The sequence below is a fragment of the Lissotriton vulgaris genome, chromosome 5, assembly GCF_964263255.1.
Source record: "Lissotriton vulgaris chromosome 5, aLisVul1.2, whole genome shotgun sequence".
Taxonomy (NCBI): Eukaryota; Metazoa; Chordata; class Amphibia; order Caudata; family Salamandridae; genus Lissotriton; species Lissotriton vulgaris.
In genome coordinates this window covers 1,275,270,401-1,275,293,351 of record NC_141693.1, presented here as the reverse complement: position 1 = coordinate 1,275,293,351, position 22,951 = coordinate 1,275,270,401, and positions in this window count along the sequence as shown.

Here is a 22,951-nt window from a genome sequence, read left to right as displayed (position 1 = left end):
GGGCAGCATCAAATTATTGAGGTAATCCATCAGACCTGAGAACCTTTTCTCGTGTCATGGCCTTAATGGCTACTCACATCTCCTGAAGTGGTATGGATCCCCCCAGAGCCTCCAACTTCTCCTAGTGAGCATCGGTAGATCAGCAGCATATATAAAGTTGCTCATCTGCTGGGGGGCAGCTCCTGCAGGGGGGGTCATAGTGCAATTCAGTACCTTGTGAATCTGCTGTTTGTCCCTTCTTGGGTTGAGAATCTTTCTCCCGTTTTTCTGATTCTGTTTCAAGAATTAGAGACCTTCTGGGCTTGTCATTTGCTAGCCAGGCCAGCAGGGTTCCTGCTTTGTCCCACTCCATGTGAGTATATAGCATGTACTTATGATAATCAAACTGAGCCTGGGCATATATAACAGTGAAAGCTTAATACTCACTGTGTAGGGTACATTGAGAGCATCATCAGTGTCTGAGGCACACAGCCAAAGCGAGCAACATTTTAAAATATGTCTAAGCATAGTATTTTGTACTGGGAGGGTGTGGTACTGGAAGGGTCCTCTCCAGTACAAAAGCCTATGCTACATGACATGCACATAGTGTGGGCCCGATTCACTAAGGAGCTTATGACTCATGAAGTTATGAATGTGGAGTTTCGACATTTGTGGCAGAATCTCTGCACTCTGGGCAGAATCAGACCTGCCAACTCACATGATGCCACTGTGTGTCACAGGATTTCGTCTCGTTTTACATGGTCACCCAGTGGGGAACCGAAATCACAGTGGCAGGCAAGGCGAACTCGAAACCACTGCAGAGAGTGGAGCTCCAACTTGTTTTTGAGGCTGCATACAGGTGATGTCCATTAAGAAGTGTGAAAACACCCCAGGACATCACCAGCTGCCATAAAAATCTTTTTTCTAGATTTTTTTTAGTGGAAGGTGCAGTGCTTAATTTGAGTTGGTGGCTTCTGGTACTCAGCACCAGCACTTAATTGCCAACACTGGCACTTAATTGCCAGAACCTGCACTTATGACAGCTGCCACATGTTGGTGCTGTATGTGCAATTTAAAGATGAGCAGAAAAACAGTTGTTTGTTAATTGAATATGCATTAAAAACAACTAATACCTGCCACCCAAGCCGTTCTTAAAGCTTTGGCGGCCTTGAACAGTCTGAATTGTCAGTTTATTTATTTATTTATTTATTTTTTAAACTTGTAGGGCGTAAACAGCTACCCAAAAGGGGTTCCCGGCGCCTAGAACACAGCACAGAAGATGGAAAGCGCTCACTGAGGTCGTTCAAGATTATTGATCGAACAACCAGGTTTTTATTTCTTTTCTGAACCTGGAGTAACTCCCCTTCTTGCGTATATGGGGTGGAAGTGCGTTCCAGATGGATGGACCCTGGTGGGCAAAGGATCTCCCTCCCATCCTGCAGTTTGTAGCAGTGTGATGGTTAATAGTTGTCTAAGTACAGTGGCAGAAGGCCGCTGCACTTTTTTTTTTTTGTTTACATATTAAGCACTGGAAGGTGTAGGTTAATGGGGGCAGAGGACAGGGGCAGAAGGCCCTCATGGGATGTTCTTGGCATAAAGCCCTGACCTGTCCAAGGCCCCTCATCCCTCTTCACACGGCCAATTTTGTTCCCAATTTGGCAGGTTTGCAGAACTCCGCACTGAGCACTGAAGGATACCTGCCAACTTGAAGAACAATCAGTGCTTTAAATGGGCCGGAACTCACCGGTACAGAGTACCGGCACTTTTTATTTTTCACCTCCTGAGTACCGGCACTTTTTCATCGCCACGGAGCGTACCGGTACTCATGACAGGTAGGCTCAGGGGTACTTGTGCTGATGAGGCTGTCTGAAAGCCACTCTCAGCCAAAGCGCGTCCGTAGCCCTGCGCTGAGCCGCTGCTGAATCATTCAGCATGGCTCATTACATTTTGTTAGTGTGGCAAGCTCGGTATCACGCAGTGAGTGACAGGGTCCGATCAGACCCTGCACTTTAGATCACAGGTGTGAAATTTTGCAGCCACTCAAGGTCCAGCCAACTGGCTGAGAGTGTGCAAGGAGAAAGCCGTGGGAGGTAGGAATTGCCAACAACGTTTTTACTAGAACCAAACTACCTACGATTCAGGAAGCGGTTGAAAACCCATCTCTTCCCTTAATTTCTGACCTCCCCCTCCTCGCCCCCACTGACCCACAGGTGTAGGGATCTTAGCGCTGGGATACTCACGGGTGACTACGCGCTTTATAATTTTTTTTATTAATAATAATAATAATAATAACTTCTGTTTAATTCTGTGGTGAGCCTTTTGTGACAGTGAATGACTGCTTTTGTGTGAGAGAGCATTAGCGACAGAGAGAGCATTGGGACATTATGTGGAGGTATTTTAACCGAAAATGAGCGGAATGTTTTGTGTGTGCATGTCTGCTTGTTCTTGGGCCTGTGTGTGAGTGCGTACTCATGGGCAAGAGAATGTATGAATGCTGTATGTAATACAACAAATAAGAACTGAACCTGCAAATATTTAAAAAAAACGCAGAAACTAAAGCATAACACATTGTTTGGCCTTGATGTAATTTTTTGTGAGGAATACCCACTTTCTGTTCATAAACGTATCATGTTTTTGGGTGTGTGCTGAAGCTGCTGTAAGTAACATGTTCCTTTAAATGCAATGAGCAGCTTACACAGTTGAAAGGGGCATATAAGGAGACAGGTTATCAATTGTCTACATATGCCATGCCCACATGTGCAGAGGTAATTTGCACATGCAAGCAATTTGAGACTGTTGATAAGCGTAATTTAAGGCCAAAATGATTACTTGATAGATGGCAGTAGTGTCTTTATATAATTATGCCCCACCCACAGCTCCGCCCCTTGCCCCGCCCCCTAGCTCAATTTGATGAGTACCTGCACTTATTTTTCCCCATTTAAAGCACTGAGAACAATGTCACCGTGTGAGGCAGGGTTTGGCCCTGAGGGTCAGGGGCCTCGTTCCAGATGTACCTATGAGGCAATTTTGAACCCCACCCTCCACCCAAGCCGCCTGCTGCCAAAAATACCTAAAAAAACTTAAGGCTGGCCCTGATGTCCTGGGGTGTTTTCACACCCCTTAATGGACGTTGGCAGGTCAAAGCCTAAAATAATGACTTAGAAAATCACATTTGCAGTGGTTTTCAGGTTCTTTTTCCTGTCACCCTGTGATATTGGCTCCTCACTGGGAGACAGTGTGATGGGAGCCGCCGAGTGACACCGTGTGAGTTGGCAGGTATGCTGCTGTGTAGAGATTGCGTCCTGTGTTCGGAGATTCCTCATTCGTAACTTTACGAGTTGTAAGTCCCTTTGTGAATCGGGTCCAGTGTGTCTGGGTCAGGGCAGCCTTTTTTTGTACACTAGCTCTGGGGAAGAGAGCAGCATATTTTAGTCAGATTTTAGTAGACATGGCTCTGCAAAGCTCTTCCCCTAGCGCTACAGAGTGCAAAACTAAACGACCTAGAAAATCACATTTGCAGTGGTTTTCAGGTTGTTTTTCCTGTCCCCCCGTCGTTATATCGGTTCCTGTCCTCACTGGGAGACAGTGTGATGGGAGCCGCAGAGTGACACCGTGTGAGTTGGCAGGTATGCTGCTGTGCAGAGATTGCGTCCTGTGTTCGGAGATTCCTCATTCGTAACTTTACGAGTTGTAAGTCCCTTTGTGGATCGGGCCCAGTGTGTCTGTGCCAGGGCAGCCTGTTTTTTGTACAGCAGCTCTGGGGAAGAGAGCAGCATATTTTAGTCAGATTTTAGTAGACATGGCTCCGCAAAGCTCTTCCCCTGGCGCCACAGAATGCGAAATTTGGTTGACGAGCTGTGCTGTGGTGCATTGCATTACTTAAAAAAAAATAAAGAGTATAGATATTCAAGACTTAAAAAAAACATATCAAGAGGATTTGACTAGGGACATTGCAGAGACACCGAGATTTCTAGTCAGGAAAGGGGTGGGCTGAGGGAAAGGTGAGCGGGTGTAACACTGAAACATTCACTATAGCTTCATGATAGTCGCATGGTATAGAATTTCACTAGAGCCAACCCAAGTAACTAAAACATAATAGCCGCGCAAAGTAATTCGAAATGAATAGAGGCCACGCAGCGTAAACTATAAGAGTTGCACCGCTGGCTGCTGCAAGCTAAAGGAAGGCTTCACTGGGGATAGCGCAGTGATGATAGAGCGCCTTGGAGGGGCTCTATCATCACTGGTTACACCGAACTTGTATTTCGTGATGAACCAATATAAAGAAAAGATTGCTCCCTGGGAGGACAGACACCATGTGCCCGAGTCTCCGACAGTATCATTTATAAATACGTCACTTTCTTTTCAGCAGTCTTGTATGGAACCCTTCAACAGTGGGAATAAAAACTGGACTTTCCGCGAACAAAGGATGGGAATCCGTCACCACAGCAACGCGCTGAAGAGAAAGCCGTGGGTGTTGTTTACTCCACAATGGCTTCTGTTCTCCCTCGCATTGCAGGACGCGTCCTGGCAACAGCCTCCTTCTCTGCAAAGTATGCTCAGCCATGTCTGCGGAGGGTGGGAACTGCCCAGTCGGGGAGAGAACAAGAGGGCTTAAGAACAGCCCAGAGGCCAGGCCACCGAGGATTGTGCATAATATCATCAGACAAATGTAAACAGGCAGCTGGCGCAGAAAGCTGCTGTGCGGTGCCCCATTTCTCTAAAGCGCGGGTCTTCTAATAAACTGCGTCCTGTAGAAGAATGCGCCCAGAATGTTCCTTCGTTTCATGATATCTGGTTGGGATTAGTACTATTGTGATATTATCTACCAGACAGAGAGGTGGATAAGGCCTCTAAGGAACTTGGGAGAATTACCGAGACATCTGTGGAGTGGAAACGTAAGAGGAGGATCATTGGATTTACGCTATTCCGAGGACATACCATGTTGCACGCAAACAAGCATTTGTCTCAAATGCAACATAATCCAACATCTGCTGCATGATTTTCAATTCCATCCGAAGAAAAAAAACATTATCGGAAATGCTGCACATCAGATAAACACACCAGTTTCTTAGCCATAGTTAGCTGGTACTGTTCAGTTTTTTTCCTGTATTCTAGTTGTAACGAGGTGACAGCTGTGCCCACATGTATTAACAACCTCAACTGAAGAACTCCGGTGGAGCTACAGTCTGCACTAGGGAAAAACATACATTCCTAAATATATCATAGTAGAAAGAAATATTCCATCTTTTAAAAAAAAAGTATTTTTTTAATCCTCATATGACCTTCATAGATACAAAGACCTCTCAACCTATACCACCCTTGTTGTTTTTTTTATCTAAGGGGTGTAGACTCAGCTGATGGTGCTTATGTGGAACCCAGCCACACTACTCATCGAGAGCTGACTAATAGGTCTAATCATAGGATAAATCATAGGAAAAATGTTTTCTTTCAAGCAACTTCATTTTACTCAGGGAATATACAGCTAATAAAACGGTTTACCTGTGATTCGATGCAGGGCTGGTAAGCAGTATTTTGAACAGCATTAATGAAACTGTTAAGCGGCGTTTCATAAGAAAAGTATTTTATGCAGCATTGGGAGGATTTTTGTTTTAATGAACATCTGCTTGTTCCAGTAACATATGAGGCTTAGGCGTGGGATGTCAGGCTGGTGCAAGCAGCTGAGAATATTCTGCAAGTGGAACTGTTTTCACTTAGCCACTAGGCAGCGACGGCTCGTGGAGGGAGTTACGGTGGGGCAGGAGGGCGGGGAGGGGGAGGGGCAGGGTGGAGGTTGCTAAAAACCGGCATATGGATAATTGCAGGTAAGTAAACAATTTAATTAATAAAACGAATTTCGTAGCTCGCACTGCATTGCATTTTGCGATGCAAGGCGCACTACGAAATTCGTTTTATTAATTAAATTGTTTACTTACCTGCAATTATCCATATGCCGGTTTTTAGCAACCTCCGCCCTGCCCCTCCCCCTCCCCACCCTCCTGCCCCACCGTAACTCCCTCCACGAGCCGTCGCTGCCACTAGGGATTGGAGGAACCTGCGGAGTGAAATTCCATGGAGTTACATAGAAAGTCCAAGAGCATTCAGTGGTGTAATGGCGGGCTTCGCTCGCGTTGCCGCTTTCACGTGGGTTTGGCTCGTGGGTTCGACTCCTGTCCACCTCACGAGCCAAAGCCTGAGTCTAGTGTGTTTACTTTTGAAAATATGTATACACGTGCCACGGCCCGTGTATACCCTGTAGTGTTTTGAACTGCTTCCCTCGCGCATGGACGGCTGAGTCTTTCCGTTTGCCATTGTAACCACCGGCTTCACGGAGACCAGACGTCCATGACGGGTGGAGTCATCATTGAAGAGAATAAACTTCCTTACCTGAACCTACCGCTTCATCTTCGTTTATTACATATTTTGGCGACGAGGGTGGGATAACATAGGCGACGCTAAATGGTTTTCTTTGATCGATCTGAGGTCAGCGTACCATCAGGTGTCTTTAGCGAAGGAATCCCAAGAGCTTACCTCTTTTATTACTCCTTTCGGAGCTTTTAAATTCCTTCGCCTCCCTTTTGGGTTAGCGTCTGCTGGAAGCGTTTTCCAGAAGCTGATGGATGTATTGTTTCAAGGTATAGCGGGTGTGCAGGCGTACCTTGATGACATTTTGATTTTTGCCAAATCATTAAACGAACATGACGTTATTCTCAGAAACGTGCTTTCAATTTTAATGTCTAGGAACATGACTGTTCGCGCAGACAAATGCAAGTTTGCAGTTAACAAGATTGATTATCTGGGGCATACAGTCTCTGACCAAGGTATCACTCCCAAGTTTTCAGTCATTAGAGCCATTGAAGACGCAAAACCTCCTCCTGATAAGGATGCCTTACGATCCTTCCTAGGACTTGCAGAGTATTATGCAAGGTTTGTCCAGTCGTATTCCCAAATAGTGGAACCTTTAAGGAAGCTTTTGAGGAAAGGGTCTAGTTTCGTTTGGACACAGGAGTTAGACAAGGTTTTTTGTGAGATCAAGAAGATGATTGTTTCTGCTAAAGCCATACATGCCTTCAGAGAAGATGCCATCTCAGTTATCACTGTGGATGCGAGTATTTCTGGTCTAGGGGCAGTTCTTACACAGAAGGTGAATGGTCAGGAACAAACTGTGGCGTTTGCGTCTAGGGCACTCAAAGAGTTCGAACAGAGGTACAGTACTATCGAAAGGGAAGCTCTGGCTTGTGCTTGGGCGGTCCACAAGTTTAAAATGTACATTTGGGGTAGGAGATTTGAGTTGGTCACTGATCACAAGCCACTAATTTACATCTTTGATAAATCCAGTTCAGCGTCCATGTCAGCTCGGCTGATGAGATTAGTCTCAAAATTACAAGAGTTCAATTTTTCTGTTAAGCATATTATTGGTGGCAAGAATTTTCGGGCTGATTGCCTATCTAGAATGGCTATGGAGAAGGACGATGAGGAGGATTTTCTTGTAGAGGACGTCGAATGTGTTACTTTTGTGGATACAGTGGATGAAATTAGTGATGTGATTTCTGAGGGTGATTGGAAGGAAGCCACTGCTTTAGACAATGTGTTGTTAAAAGTGATAGAGTTTACCACACGGTGTTGGCCTGAACCGAGAAGTTTGAATGGCGATCTGCGTAGTTTTGCCCAAATTTCTGAGGAACTGTCTGTTGAGAACGGCGTAGTACGAAGAGGTGAGAAATTTGTCCCTCCTTTTAAACTGAGAGAGTCTATTATTAATAAGGCTCACCAAGGGCATCTGGGGACAACTAAAACCTCTATGCGCATTAAGCAACACTATTGGTGGCCCTCAATTGATGTCCAAGTTAAAAATTTGATTGACTCGTGCCCGGAGTGTTTATTATCCGATAAACATTGGCGCACACTGAAAGTTCCCCTGCACCCCACGGATTTCCCTAACTCTCCCTGGGAGAAAGTTGGGGTAGATTTTTCGGGGTCATATTCCATTCTCCAACAGGAGAATAAGTACATTATTCTTTTGGTGGACTATTTTTCAAAGTGGATGTACTTTGATTTTGTTAAAACTCCTGATTCAGATTCCACAATAACCTTTCTCAAGAGGGTGTTTGATTTGGAGGGATCTCCCAAGTTTATCGTCACAGATAACGGAACTCATTTTGTTTCGGATAAAATGTCCAAATTTTTGAAACAATTAGACATCAAACAACTCAAAGTCTCTCTTTATTCTCCAGCTTCGAATGGTCTTGTCGAGAGGGGGAATAAAGTGATCAAAGAGGGTGTTCAGACGGCGATTTCTTGTGGTTACAATGTGGTCGAATTCGTAAAGCAAAAAGTATGGCACTATAATACCTCTCCTCATTGCGTGACTGGGGTCTCCCCGTTTTCCTTACTGAGAGGTAGAGAGAATCGTTCTGTTCTATTTCCTTCCTGGTTGCATCAGGACTCTAATGGTAAAACTATCGATTTGGATTCTGTCAAGAAATCTGTTCTAGAAAAACAGAGCCAAATGAAGTTACAGTTTGATGGTACCTCAGATGGTAAATTGGTGGACCTGCTGGTTGGTGACTGGGTTTTAATCAAGAATCCAGGTAGGGTAGTTAAAGGACGCTCAAAATTTTTTGCACCCATTCAGGTAGCTAAAGTTAGTAAGGGAGCAGCCTTTCTGGGAAAAAAGGGTTGGTGGAACAAACGCCAACTAGTGAAAGTCTCTGATCACCAAGCAGAGATTATCAAAGGTAGGAAGCATAATGGTAACTCCGGTAATTTGGATTGGAGTTTTTGGATGGATGCCCCTTCTGTTTCCGGTGTTCCTAACCATTCCTTTTCACAAGCCCCTCAGTCTTCGGGGCAACCCTCAGGGGAGGTTTCTCTGGATCCCCCAAACGTTGTTGTTAGCCAGGATGTCCCTACTCACACAAAAGTTTCTTCTTTCGGCAGACACATCAGGGCTCCTGAGAGATATAACGAGTTCATTAAATTTTAGGCATTTGTGTTACTTGTGGTTAGATCCATTTTAATTTCATATGTTTTCTCTTTCCATTTTATTGACTGTTGTAAGGGGGAAGGTGGTCTAATGGCGGGCTTCGCTCGCGTTGCCGCTTTCACGTGGGTTTGGCTCGTGGGTTCGACTCCTGTCCACCTCACGAGTCTAGTGTGTTTACTTTTGAAAATATGTATACACGTGCCACGGCCCGTGTATACCCTGTTGTGTTTTGAACTGCTTCCCTCGCGCATGGACGGCTGAGTCTTTCCGTTTGCCATTGTAACCACCGGCTTCACGGAGACCAGACGTCCATGACGGGTGGAGTCATCATTGAAGAGAATAAACTTCCTTACCTGAACCTACCGCTTCATCTTCGTTTATTACAAGAGTTCAGGACGTTGCACTGATTTTTAGCGCTGGCAGCTTGTTCCCCGCTGTAAAATCAGCACAAATAGCATCATGCGGTTGGCCAGAGGGCACTGCATTTTACTGCCACCCAAGAAGATTTTCTACTTGAGCGGCAGGTTTCACAACGCAAATGGTTGCGACCTGCCACAACCGCCCACACTGAAAAATCTCATCAGGAGGGTTTGAGCACTTGAGAATTACACTAGGGGCTCAAATTCTCTCTTGCGCCCACCAACTTAACGTTGGAGAGGTGCGCATGAGAAAAACCTCCGCCATGCAGCGGTTGGTAGAGTTTTGACAGAACTCCGTGTTCCACATTAAACGCGGAGTTGACAAGACTCCACGAACTCCACTGTCGGAGCAGAATTTTTCACCCACTCATAGTTGGCATGCAGCAACACTAATGATGCAATCACAGATCAGGTGCCTGTGATCCAAATTCTGGATGGGAAAGAAGAAAGGACCTCGTAATACTCCATTTTAGAATTTTCAGATTCTAATCAAACACACGATTTTTGTTGTTGCAAGTGCTTTTCCAATAAGCGTATGCAAGGGTCTCATAACTTACCAGGGCTGCAAGCAGTAAAATAGTGAAGCATATGTCGTGTCGCCAACCCAATAACAACAGACACGATGTATGTTTCTTACACAGAGCTTTATTCTCTACCTCTTACTCAGTCCCTGTCCCTGCTGTAACTAACCCCATCCTGTCAATACTCCTCCTTTTCCCTTCCACCCAGCTAGCTCCACCCACCCAGCTACTAGACTGCTGACTACATAGCATCTCCCCCTTTCTTAACAAAATAGCAAAAACAGCGTGCTACTCATATTTCTTCAATGAGTCTCTTTGGTCGCTGGGTATCTCGGCGGGGTCGCATAGACATGCCTCCAGTGGTATCATCGATCAGGGGTTCACTTAGCTGACCCCTACTCCCTTGGTTAACTTGGTCAGGCTCTTCAGGAGTAAGCAGTTCATTCGCATTCAACAGAGGTCCTGTCAAGTCCCCAGGACATTTCTTAAAATGTGATACATTCCTGGTAACTCGTCTTTGATCAGATTCCGCAGTCAGCATGGTGCCCTTCTGGTGGGTAACCAGCAGAGGTTCATCTCTGAACCGACAATCAGTCTTTCGTTGCTGGTCTTGTTTGACAATAACGTAGTCTCCTTCATGCAAGGATGGTGATCTCGCTCTCCTTTTGGCATTGGCATATGATTTTATTTTGTCCTTGTTGCATCTATCAGTCGCCATTATCTCTTGATGACTGCGGAGTGGCGACACTGCCCGTAAGGCCCCTTCCCAGGTCGGGATGCGATTTCTCATGGGGCGCCCCAGCATCAGTATTGCAGGGCACTTTCCGGTGGTTGAATGAGGGGTTGTCCTATAGGCTCTGAGGACCTCATTGAGGGCCACTTGCAAATCTTTCTTTTCAGCAGTGGCTTTCTGGAATGTCTTTTTGAGCGTAGCCATAAATCTTTCAATGGTGCCGTTCGCTTGTGGCCAGAGGGGCGTAATCTTTCTGTGAGTGAAATCCAGGTGCTTTGCAAATGCGTTTAACTCGTGTCCATTGAATGGGGGTCCATTGTCCGTTTTCACCTCTCTGGGAACACCCCATGTTGCGAACACTTCATCTAGCACTTTGAGAGGGCTAGAAGCACTTGTGGATGACACGAATTGTGCGATGGGAAATCGCGAGTACTCATCAATTATGGCTACCACGTATTTCCCGGATTGTAGTGGTCCGTAGAAATCCATGGCCAGTTCTTGCCATACTCCACTGGGCAGGGTGGTCATTTGTAAAGGAGCCGGTGGATCACCTTTGTTGGTTAGCTGGCATAAATGACAGTCTTTCAGGGTAGACTCTACCATTTGGTCGAGGAGAGGAAACCACACACGTTCTTGGAGGGCTCGTTTTGTTGCCACTACTCCTCTGTGGCCTTCATGGGCAAGGTTGATGATGCCTTGCCGTAGTTGGCTAGGAACCACGATCCATTGGCCTCACAATATTACTCCATCTGCAGTGACAGACAGTTCGTCGCAGACGTGTCGGAATGCTTGCATCTCCTGCTTGACAGCCAGATCATTGTCATCTTCTTGAGGATTATGTCTCCACCGATTGGTCTGAATCCTACGAAGTACTTTCTGCAAGACGACGTCTTGCGCGGTGACCTCTCGAATGACTTCCATGTGAATGGCCGGTGGCAATGCTTGATCAGCCACAAAATGGATGTACTCCTTGGCAATGAATGGGTTGGAGTCCGACTATGCATGAGGGTGTTGTGACATGTAGTAAGCCGGGTTCTCCGCCTTCCCGGGTTTGTGGACAATAGTGAAGGTAGATTCCTGCAGTCTCAGGCCCCATCTCTCAATCCTCGGAGGCATTTTGGATCGGGTGTTGCCGTAGATGGTGACCAGCGCCTGATGATCTGTGATCAGAGTAAAGTGCTTGCCGTAAACAAAGACATGAAAATGTTCACATGCCCAAACCACCGCAAGACTCTCCTTCTCAGGTTGTGAATATGCCTTTTCAGGATCAGACAAACTGCGACTGGCATAGGCAACGATGCGTCTCTGGTCAGAGTCATTGTCGTATTGCGCCAAAATGGCCCCTAACCCCACAGGGCTGGCATCCACAGTGATTTCGGTCTTTCGACGAGGATTGAAGTATGAGAGGTTGTCAGCTGACTCCACCGCCCGCTTGATCTCTCTGAACGCTTGTTCACACTGGGGTGTCCAGTCAAATGGCTGGCCTTGCTTGGTAAGGATGCGAAGTGGATGGCTGATGGTCGCATAGTCCCTGATGTAACGGGCACAGTAGCTGGCCATCCCTAGGAACGATCTCAGTTCACTGACATCCTGTGGGCTCTTGGTGTTGTTCAGAGTCGCTATCTTGTCCGGGTCAGGTTTCATTCCTGCACCCGAGAAAATGTGGCCAAAGAATTTTAAAGTGGACTGGTGAAACTCGCACTTATCTTTATTTAATGTCAGGTTTGCGTCTAGTAGGGCGTGACAGACGCGATCAAGTGCTATATCATGCTCACGGACATCGGAGCCCTATACAAGGATATCGTCACTGTAATTTAGAGTGTTAGGGATGTGCTGAATGATTTGCCGGATCGCCTCTTGAAAAATTTCTGCGGCTGAGGAGACTCCGAAACTCAGTCTCTTGTATCTAAAGAGTCCCATGTGGGTTGCAAATGTTGTAATGTAACAGGGCTTGACGTCCAACTCCAGCTGGTGATAGCCTTTGTTTAAATCCAGCTTCGAGAACACTCTCGCCCCGTTCAACGCAGAAATCATGTCACTTAGATGTGGCCCAGGGTGACGCTCCCTTTCTATCGCTGTGTTAGGTAGGCGCATGTCAACGCACAGTCTCACCTTGCTGGTGGTTTCCTTTCTTTGGTACGATGACCACTGGCGATATCCACTGGGTTGGACCATCCATCCGTTCGATGATGTCTGCAGACAGGAGATCTTGAAGTTCATCTTCAACAGCTTTCTGGAGATGAAATGGTACACGTCGAGGGTGCTGTGCCACAGGCCTGACCTGTTCATTGATGTGTAGATGTATTTGACATCCTTTCATTTTCCCTAGTCCTTGGAACAGCCTGGGGAACTTGCTGACGATGTCTTGGTCATCACTGACTTTGAACAGGATTTCAACGAGGCGAAGACGCTCCGCCGTTGGTAGGCTGAGTAAGCAGTCGGCTTCCAGGCATTTGATGACATGTATGACCGCTGGTATGGAGATGGTGTCGTGTGTGAGGGTAGTCGGGAATTTTCCCAAGCAAAGGAGTGGCTTCTTGGACATCCAAGTGAAAACTCGGACCGGTGCATAAGTCAATGTGGGCTTAGGATTCATTCTCTCGTATTCTGTGACTGGGATATAGTTCAGTGAAGCTCCGCTGTCCAGTACAAATTTAGTGTCATGGTTCCCTACTTTTATATCCAAGCGTGGATATTACTTGAGTTGGTCAGGATCCGCGATCATGTTTACATATTCCACTGTATATTCAGAGTCTCTGGACGATGATCTGGAGTCCCGGGACGGTGATCTGCGCTCCCATCGAGATCTGCGTGACTCTCGGCTGGTGTGTGATGAGCCGGAGGACAATGTAGACTTTCCTTGGACAGCCCTTATATGATGTTTTCCGGTGTCGGAGCGAGATTACCTCATCGTGTCACTTCGTCTCTCCTTGTGATAGTCCCTACGCATCGCTTCGAAGTAGTTCATTCGCCCACATTTCCTACATCGCTGACCCATGGCAGGACAGGTGTCCGCATGAGGATAGTCATATCCACACGAGTAGCATCTTTTCATCCTTTCTGGTCTCCTTTCTCTCCGCCCAGGTTCTCGCCTCCTGTACTCTGGATGTCTTTGACGAGATGACGGTGTGGGTCTCCATTGCTTTTCTTTCGAGGTCCTTCGGCTGCTGCCTTTGGCTTGGACGCGACGCACTTGTTCATGACTTACATTGCATCCCGTCTCAATGTTGGTGGCATGTTCCTCAGCCTGATCATAGATGCGAGTTATTTCTTCAAAGTCATCTAATTCATGAGGTTTTCTCAGCAACCGCCTCCTGAGGGTTTCCGAGTGGCATCCGTCAATGATTTGTGACTTTATGGCGGCATTGGTTGAGAAGCTATCGAATTCACAGTGTCTTGATAGTCGCCGCTGTCGGGTGATGAACGCACTCATCGCCTCCTCCTTTCCTTGGCGTGGTTGATGAAACGCATGACGTTCATAGTCCACATTTCTTTTATGAAGGAATTTTTTGTTCAACGCCTCACGTACCTTGTCGTAAGTTCCAGCATCTGCAGGTGGGAGGTCTTTAATTATCTTGCTTATTTCTCGACCTGCTAAGTTGTGGAGGGCAATCAATTTTTCTTTGTCAATGGTTACTTTAGACCCCTCAATGTAGTCTTCGAAATCTTCAAGCCATTCTTGCCACTTGGGGCCCATGCTCCCTCCTGTGGTCAGTGTTAACGGTTCCGGAGCCCGCAGATGTGACGCTCCAGTAATGATGGGCTTGACTTCATTTCACTGTGGGGATACATTTGGGGTCACCATTGTGATGTCACGTGCCTCTCGCCCCTTTCTCTGACTCGGCTTGACCTGTCGCTTCTCGCTCGCAGGTGCTTTGGCCGGTTAATCACGGTCAACTTGTAGTCAAAGTTATTTGCCTTTACTCGTGCTTGTTTATTCACTCACATTCACAGTGATCAGTGTTTGTTTGTCACTTTCCTCTTGCATCGACAAGTGCTTGTTTGTTCACTCCTATTTGTCTTGACTTGTGTTTATTTATTCTTTCATGCTTATGCCTGCTAGTGCCTGACTTCAATATGGCCGCCCATTGGTTTCACAGGGGTGTCCCTCTAGGCTGCCTGACTCAAAGATGGCCGCCCACTTGCAACTATCATCTCCCACGAGGTTCGACCATGCTCCCTCAGCAGGCTCACAGGGCTTCAGCTGTCACTCACCAGCTGTCAGTCGCTTGCAAGCAGCAACGTTTCTTCGCTTCCTCCTGCGTTCTGTTGCAGAGGAACGATCAGGTAGGGTCGAGGCGGGCTCTCGATTATGCTCCGTCACCCACGTGCCATTCCTCACGCATCAGGGGTGAGCTTTTCCGTTTGCCGGCTTCTTTCTTGGCGCGCAGCAACGCTCTTTCTTCGGGACGCTTCCTCGAGTCCCGGGCAGCACCTCCAACGCTCCCTGGTCACCGGAGCAATTGACGGAGTCGGGGTGGGCACCCGACCTCTGTTCTTGGGCCGCGTGCCGATTTGCACGCCTTGGGGGTGAGTCGCGGTTTTGGCGCGAACCAGCGCACCGCTTTGAAATCCCCAGCGCTCAGTGGCGTGTTCTCCCTCGGGGCTCTACGCGACTGACAGATCACGGAGCAGGGGCAATAACCGCTGGCCTCGTTCTGGGTGGCGGACTTACTTCAGCCACACGTGGCTCGACAGCGTCTTCTCTCTTCACGCTGCTTGGGACAGGGACGCTTCTTCTTGGGGTCCTGTGGGTGGCTGACTGCACCATCCCACCCTCGTTGCCAGTTGTCGTGTCGCCAACCCAATAACAACAGACACGATGTATGTTTCTTACACAGAGCTTTATTCTCTACCTCTTACTCAGTCCCTGTCCCTACTCTAACTAACCCCATCCTGTCAATACTCCTCCTCTTCCCTTCCACCCAGCTAGCTCCACCCACCCAGCTACTAGACCGCTGACTACATAACAGCATAGACAGGACCTGAGAGTCTGTTCTTCCTTCATGCAAAAATCTCCATTTAATTGTGTTAGAGCCCTTGCTATTGCTTCTTGTGACCTAATATGACAAGAGTTATATTAGCTAGCATCTGTCTGTCGTGCTGGCCAGGCCACTATTCATATTCATTCTATATTTGATCAAAAGTGTATTCAGGAAACAAGGGCCTTCAAAGTCTTCAGGTCTTTTTCACCACTAATCTGCACTCATTCTCCACCCAGTTCAGATTAGTAAAGACCTGCTTGTTTGCGGCCTTAATAGGAGCACAAAGACTCACTCCATTTCCAAAGGTCGCTACCAAGATATTGTTCTTAAGCTCCTGCCTAATAATTTATGGGTGAACAGTCCTGTAATTCAACATCTTTCATGCATAGTCTCTGTGCTCAGTTGTCCCTCCAGAAGACTAATAGAAGCGCCTCCTAACTCTCATCTGAATTTGTAGTGGGTCGATGTATGGTGGGCTGCTTTGGCAATGGCTTCCCATCCTGAAGTTGCTTTTTAGGGTCAACAATGTGCATACATTGCTCAGATATTTCCTTATTAAAGCTGCCAGTCACACATTTTTATCTCATCATCTGAGAATCTGGGATGCAAAATAACTAATCTCCTGACTCCTCTCAATTCCCAGGTAATGTACTCTGGTCAGTTGCTCGGTGGCTGACATGTAATCCTGCACCAGTCCTTCAGGGATGAGGCCTGAGTACCAGCAGCTTTGATGTGGGATTCCAGCTGTCCCCTTCGGTTCAGGGCTTCAAAACAAGGAGAGCTGTAAATACATGATTTGCAGCTCAGGGCTCTACAGATGTGGCTCCCCATTCGCCTCATGTAATTTCAAAGCTACCTTAAAAATATGACACTCTCTTATACATGTGGTCTGACCTCGTCCTTCTCTAGAAAGAACTATAACTCTTTACTCTGCCCAGAACATGTGGAGCTCCGCCGGACACACACTTGACGCCGTCTTCTCATCCAGCACAGACATCGACTTCAGCCACGCCACAGAGCTTCAATGGACGGACCACAGCTGCGTCCACTTCACCTTCAAGAGAACGACGACCCACCAACACCAGCAACAGACCGCCCGCAGAAGCTGGAACAAGATCACAGCAGACCAGCTCGCCACCTCCCTGAGCCAACACCCTCCTGCCAGCTCAGCGAACCCCAGCCAGGCCGCCGACAACCTCACGAAGTGGATCAGCAACTGCGCGGACGAACTCGCCCCGCTGAGGACCCCGCCTAGCAGACCCGGCAGCAAGAAGGCCCCATGGTTCACCGACGAACTCAAGAGCTCCAAGAAGAACTGCCGAGCCCTCGAGAAAGTCTGGAAAAGGGAACCGACACCGGACAACAGGACCTCCTACAAACTTGCCACCCGGAAACACCACCAGCTGATCCGCGCCGCCAAGAAAACAGCATTCAAGGACCGGTTGGACAACAACGCACACAACTGCAAGGAACTCTTCAACAACGTGAAAGAGCTTTCCAACCCCAGCGCAGGAAACAACGACATCACCCCATCGCAAGACCTCTGCAACTCCCTCGCCTCATACTTCCACAACAAGATCACGGACATACACAGCAGTTTCAACAACCAACCAACGCACACCACGACCGACCAGCCACCCCCCCCCACCACCACCCTCCACGCCTGGACCCCGATCAGCACCGAAGACACCATCCGCACGATGAACTCCATCCACTCCGGATCACCGACCGACCCCTGCCCTCACCACGTCTTCAACAAGGCCGACGCTGTCATCGCACCCCACCTGCGAGACATCATCAACACCTCCTTCGACACCGCCATCTTCCCTGAAAGCTGGAAACACGCCGAACTCAGCGCTCTACTCAAGAAACCAACAGCGGACCCCACCGACCTCAAGAATTACCGCCCCATCTCGCTTCTCCCGTTTCCAGCCAAAGTCATCGAGAAGACCGTCAACAAGCAGATGGCCGCCTTCCTCGAGACGAACGGATCCCTCGACCCCTCACAGTCCGGCTTCCGAGCCAAACACAGCACCGAGACCGCCCTCATCGCCGCCACCGATGACATCCGAGCCCTGATGGACAATGGAGAAACAGCGGCCCTCATCCTCCTAGACCTCTCCGCGGCATTCGACACGGTCTGCCACCGCACCCTAGTACGGCGCCTCAGCAACATCGGAATCCAGGACAAGGCGCTGGAATGGATCATCTCCTTCCTCGACGGAAGAACACAGCGAGTCCGCCTACCACCGTACAAGTCAGAGGCCTCCGAAGTCATCTGCGGCGTCCCCCAAGGATCATCCCTGAGCCCCACCCTCTTCAACGTCTACATGAGCCCCCTCGCGGCCATCGTACGTACGCAAACACCACCTCAGCATAATCTCCTACGCCGACGACACCCAGCTGATCCTCTCCCTGACCAACGACCCCGCCGCCGCCAGAGCCAACCTGCACGAAGGGATGAAAGAGGTAGCCGAGTGGATGACGACCAGCCGCCTGAAACTGAACTCGGACAAGACGGAGGTCCTCATCCTGGGCTCCTCACCCTCCGCCTGGGACGACTCCTGGTGGCCTCCCGCCCTGGGCACCGCACCCAAACCGACAGACCATGCACGAAACCTGGGCTTCATCCTGGACTCCTCCCTCTCCATGACCAGGCAAGTCAACAGCGTCTCCTCGGCGTGCTTCAACATCCTACGCATGCTACGGAAGATCTTCTGGTGGATCCCCACAGAGACCAGGAAGACCGTCACCCAGGCCCTCGTCACCAGCCGACTGGACTACGGCAACGCCCTCTACGCCGGGACCACCGCCAAGCTCCAGAAGAGACTCCAGCGGATCCAAAACGCCTCAGCCAGACTCATCCTCGACATCCCACGATCCAGCCACATCTCCGGACATCTGAGAGACCTTCACTGGCTCCCCGTCAACAAGAGAATCACCTTCCGCCTCCTCACCCACGCACACAAAGCCCTACACGACCAAGGCCCGAGCTACCTCAACAGCCGAGTCAACTTCTACGCTCCCAAACGCCACCTCCGATCAGCCAACCACGCCCTCGCCGCCGTCCCCCGCATCCGAAGAGCGACTACAGGAGGAAGGTCCTTCTCCTACCTGGCCGCCAAGACCTGGAACTCCCTCCCGTCCGACCTGCGCCTGACCCAAGACCACCTCTCCTTCAGGAAGAAGCTGAAGACCTGGCTGTTCGAGCAGTAGCGGCACCCCCCCCCCCCCCCCCAGCGCCTTGAGACCCTACGGGTATGTAGCGCGCTTTATAAGTGTCACTGATTGATTGATTGAGTGTATGACATGCTATGGGTAATATGTTATACTTAGAGTCCTTCAATGTCTAAATGTTTGCGCATGGCAGAGGACAGATACCTGAATGACCGTGCATATTGTGCATTATAAATGGTGTATTGACTCCTCACCCTCCTTCTCTTCAACAATGGTTCTCTTCCGGCTCAACAATACCCTTCTCAGTCATCTTCCCTTGGATGTACAAATTGCAAACCTCTAGATCTCCTGCTTCATGCTGGCTTCTACCGGATCAATAATATAGCTTTTAATGCACCAAATGTTGTGATAGATGCAGGTGATTATGGGAAACTCTGTGATGATTACAGCAATGTAGGACCATAATGACTGCCTTCTCAATTATAGGTGACTGACTCCTCCTGTGTAATGTCTTCTCATGGCTGACCATGTAACTTATGAGCCGCAAAGCCAATGTCCCCACCAATTAGGCATAGGGCCAAGAGCCCCCCGCTGCATAGGAACTAGGTGTAATTATGCCATACCAAATATGTGCTTTTACTCCACTTGGTAGGAGAAATCTATCTTGGGTGTTTATTATAACCATAGACTCTAAAACAGAGGAGGCCCAAGCAGACCACCTTGCATGTTGTAGGAATATCAACAAAATTATTAAAAAAGGATCCACCACTACCACTTGCTCATCCATGGTGCACATCTGTATATCATTAACACAGGAATCTGACATGCAATTCTACAATCAGTTTATCTATAAAGGCCCTCAAATTGTCAGGAATGACATTCCTTGTCACAATCTTCCCAGCTTCAGGAATAAGGACCTCCATCTTCTCTGTAGCAAAACATGCTTTCTTGCCATCCGTATCAGAGCCTAGGGGTTTGTGCATATTACAGTAGATTACTGGCAATAAGGTAGTGGGTCGCAGATGTGGCATGTGAGTTCCTTCAACCATTCCCTTATTCTTTGCTGCATCAAATAGGTCTCCGACCCTTATGTGGGAATCCTCAACTTGAAACATGGATTAGTGCTGGGTCTAAGGTAGCTCTCTTTTTTCAGAGAAAAGCCCCCACTTGTGCTTTGTGTCTCTCACGTGGTTCATAGCCTTAGAGAGGTGACCCGCCATGTCTTGCCAACTCACTGCTCTCATTAGTCTAGTAGTTTCGTATCCAGCTCTTTGTTCATCTCTAGCCTTGATTCCAGCTGTCAAGACCATCCCGAAGGGCATTCAACTCAAGCAACTGAGTCCCAGCAAATGCAGCGTTTTGACTCCTATTTAAGGCTTCTTTTGGGATAAGGCCTGCCAGAATAGATTCCGACTACATCCCCCCATCTAAAAGACCCCATGGAGGGCCGCTCGCTCAGCAGCTCTTGTGAACATCACATATTTTCTTGTTGAAATTACTAAAACACTTCCATTGTAATACACATGCAAGCACACCTCTGACCATGTATAACAAGGCAGCTTCCAGTTATCTCAGGTAACTATAACTCTTGCCCTAAGGTAACTATAACTTGTGCCCCCGCCATGCACAGTTTTCTCATCAATAATTTCACTGCAAATGTTGCAGTGATATTATCAACGATTTGATAAAAGATGTCATGACTCACGTAATTTGTGGGGTAATTAGCATGGCCTGTCAAGGGCGCAAGTTATATTTACTTTAGGGCACGAGTTATAGTTACTTGAGATAACTATAACGGTAACTGCTGAATTTCTATGGTTTTGTGTTTGTGAAATCTGAACCTAACTCTAACGTCCTTGTAACCTTTGTTTTTTAGTGAATTTTTAAGGTATTTTAAATGCTATTTCTTAACTGTAATGTCCCTGTATCCTGTGTTTTTTCAGTGAATTTCTAGGGTTTTTTAAAATGCTATTTCCTAACTGTAACATCTCTGTAACCCTTGTTTATTTCAGTAAATTTCTAGTTAAAAAAAAAAAATGTTTAGACATAAATTTATAGTTCATTACCATACTTTAATGCAACCACTGCTGCACAGGGCCTCGATCCATACGCTGCAAGGGGTGGCCACTGGGTGTTTTACAAAATTAAATATTATAAAAATCAATACATTTTAATTAATAACATATATACAAAAAAAGAAGCACAACTGAAAATGTCAAAACCTTTTCTATATTTGATCCTGAATTCAACAAAAGATTTCAATCTTTGAGCATCTGTTTAGTATATACATATTTTTGTATTTTTGTGTAATGCTTTGGAGTTCAAATCATAGAAATTTCTTAGGCCTGGAGTCCACGGCTTAAATAATGCCTTTGTGGGTGGTCACAGCAGTCAAAAGGTTAAGAACCTTTCGGCTAAGTTGTTGAAACCAGAGCATGCATTCTATAGTGCTGTGGGTGACAATACAGTGCACATACTTTTAATAGGCAGATGATGGAGATATGGCAACCTTCTGGAAAGTCTGGGAAGTCCTGATGTTGTCAGAGGTCACTGTCTAGGCACTCTGTGAAGCTTGTAATTCATACTGCTAATGGTCACTAACTAAGGGCCAAAACCAAGGTTAAAAGAAAAAGCAGAGCAAGAAGATATTTAATTCCCATCATCCATCTGCACAGGAAGTAACATCACTGGATTTCCCATTATCCATCTACACAACACAGGAAGTGACATCACTGAATTTCCCATCATCTGTCTGCACAAGAAGTTACATCTCTTCCTGCCTTCTTCGTACTCCAATACATTCTTCAGGTTGTTCCATTGCCTGAGTGCCCCCAGCTAATAGCAGATACAGGTGAGGGCATTGCCTGTTTGGACTTGTTGGGGGGTCAGACAGGACCTTGAGTCTGAACTCCCTTTCAGTGAAATGTACTCACAAGGTAATATAACAACATGGGCATCACCCAGCACCCTATACTCCAATCCCAACAATATCACCCAGCTATAGACGACCAAGACACTCACATATCCTTTGTACAATGCACAGACCCAAACATATACATATCCCACAAACTACAAACACACCCTCAAACTACAGAACTCACATTCCAAATCATGCTCATCAAAGCTCGCTCTGCAGCACTCCACTCACCAGATATCAAAGAACTCATCACCTATCACAAACTCAATGCCCTCTTCATCAGAGAAACATGGTTTACTCTGACATCTTTGCACATCCTAGACATCCTTCTCCTCACATGATACATCATCCATCATGTGGATAGCACACATAAGAAGAGAAAAGGCCTCCATCGCATGCATATGCACTCCTGGACCTGCATCTACGGTCAACTCCATGGAGGTGCTGACATGCCTTTTCCCTCGGCAACTCATATAACCACTTTCCATCTCATACAGAGGCTTCCCGAGCGGAACAGGACTTCGTTGATAAACTCTCAGCTCTTCTTACAACCCCATCCACCCGACATGGGCACACCGCCTTCTTGGGCTACTTCAACCTCTCAGACAACATAAGCTTTAGAGTGAATAGGGCTTGGACTTGCACTAGTCTATGGGCCCTGTGTCATGTATATTGTGAGGTATGAATGATGGGGCTGGAGAGGTGGGTAATTGGTGGTTGTGAGGGTGCAGAGCAGGAATATCGATAGGGAAATATCGTGGAACAAAAATATTGCAGCAGAAATATTGTTTGGAAGAAATATCAACCAGAAAAATATAGATGACAAGAATATCGACTGACAGGTAAGTAATATCGATTACAAAAATATAGTTGTAATAAATATCGTTTACAAAAATATAGTTTACTAAAATATCGATTTTTTTATAATGTTATGTATTTTAGTGTTTTTAATAAGAATTGTTTGTCATTTTATTATATGTTTTAGAATTTTTTTACTTATTAATTTATTTTAAGTTTAATTTTGCATTAGTCCGTAGCAGGTTGTGGGTTTATAGGGGAATAGGGTGGGAAGTAATTTAATTATGTAAAATTAATTTATTAATTAATGTGTTAATTTATTAAATAATTATAGTTTAATAATTAGTTGTTGATTAATTTCAATTAGTTAATTAATAATTAAGTATGTTAATTGTTTAATTTATTTTAGGTGTGTGTTGTGGTGTTTATATATGTAAAT